The sequence below is a fragment of the Callithrix jacchus genome, chromosome 1 (genome assembly GCF_049354715.1).
Source record: "Callithrix jacchus isolate 240 chromosome 1, calJac240_pri, whole genome shotgun sequence".
Lineage (NCBI taxonomy): Eukaryota > Metazoa > Chordata > Mammalia > Primates > Cebidae > Callithrix > Callithrix jacchus.
This window is the reverse complement of record NC_133502.1, coordinates 39,178,308-39,180,363: the sequence shown is the minus strand read 5'-3', so window position 1 is coordinate 39,180,363 and position 2,056 is coordinate 39,178,308.

The window sequence follows — 2,056 nt, the reverse complement described above, 5'->3', positions numbered from 1 at the left end:
AGGTTGAGATAACTGAATCATGGGGGCAGTTTTCTCTATACTTTTCTCATGATAGCAAGTGAATTCTCATGAAATCTGATTGTTTTTATAGGGGCTTTCCTCCCTTCACTTGGCTCTAATTAACTCTTGCCTGCCACTCTGTCGGAGGTGTCTTTGCTCCTCTTTTGCCTTGCATCATGACTGTGAGAGTTCCTTAGCCATGTGGAACTCTGAGTCCATTAAATCTCTTTTTCTTGATAAATTACCCAGTCTCACATATTTTCTTCATAGAAGCATGAGAACAAACTATTGCACTGGGTGTTTTCCCTTATTATATGGAGCTAAACAGTGTGGATTCGTGGACATAAATATGGCAACAATCGACACTGAGGACTACCTCAGGGAAGAAGGGGGCAAGGGTTTGAATACTAACTTGAGTAGTCTGCTTAGTACTTGGGTGATGGGATTAATCATATCACCAAACCTCAGCATCATGAAACCTACCAGGTAACAAACTTGCACATACACTCACTGAATCTAAAACAAAAGTTGAAAATATAAAATAAAGAAAAAATATAAATTCGGCTTGGATTAGTTCAAGGAAGAACACTGTCTCCTTAGGGAAGTTACCATGATTGAGAAATACTACTACCTTCTTATTTATTCCACCAGTTCACATATAATTGGAATGTAGGAATTTCCATAATGACTATAAAACTGACTTATGCCAGCCTGATTCCAAAATGTTGATATGTGAATCATACATGAGGGAGAGCTTGTGTTCTCATTTACTTGCCATTTGAAAGACATTTATAAGAGTTCTGAAAAGCAAAGAATGCTGTAGGGTACTTAGTGTTCATGAGTTTTATTTGCTTTGCATATTTTCATAGATGCTTTAGTTAAAGTTTGTTGTGTATCAAATGAACAGAATGAATTAACTTTTCTTATTGCCAGAGTGGGAGATCATTATTTTCCATAGAGAATTCAGTCATTAATGACCAGAATTGAAGGTTCTGCAGTGTTACTGCTTCCCCTCCATTGTTTTCTGGTTGAATGAATCACGGTCGTGACAAAAAAGAATCTGAATAGATGTTTTTCAGAAGAAGACATACAAATGGCCAACTGATATAAAAAAAGTTTCACATCTCTAATCATCAGTAAATCAAAACAACAATGAGATATAATCTCACCCAAGTTTACATGGGTTTTATCAAAAGGACAGGGACTAACAGATGCTGGCAAGGACATGGAGAAGTGGGGAATCCTTGTACATTGTTGGTGGGAATGTTAATTAGTGGAGCCACTGTAGAAAACTGTATGGAGGTTCTTCAAAAACTAGAAATAGAAGTACCATGTCATTCAGCCATTTTATTAATATCCCCCCACAATTAATATATTGAAGATGTAACTGCACTCTCACATTTACGGCAGCACTATTCGTAATAGCCAAATAGATCATCAACCTATGTGCCTGTCAGTAGCTAAATGAATAAAGAAAATGTATGTATACAGAATGGAATACTATTCAGCTATTAAAAAATAAAAGCCTATCAGATGCCACAAAAGTTGATAGAACTGAAAGTCATTATGTTAATCAAAATAAGCCAAGCACAGAAAGACAAATATTGCATATTCTAATTCATAAGTGGCAGATAAATAAATGGATCACAAGAAGACAGAGAAATTAGATCAGTGGTTACCAGAGATCAGGAAGATTAGAGGGAAGGGAAGATGAAGAGAAGTTGATTAATGGGTACAAACATACAGCTTGATAGAAGAAATTAGACCTATTAAGGGTACCACACACACACACACACACACACACACACACACACACACACTCAGAAAAAAAAAAGGAAATTAGATACATTTGATCTACTGTTTGATACATCAGTTGGGTGATTACAGTTTACAATAATCTATTGTATGTTTTAAAAATACTTGAAGAGAATAATTTAAACTTTTCTTGCATAAAGAAAAAATAATTAAGGTGATAGAAATCCTATTTACACTGACCTGATCTTTACAAATTATATGAATGTACTAAATTCACATATGCCCTGAAAATATGTACATG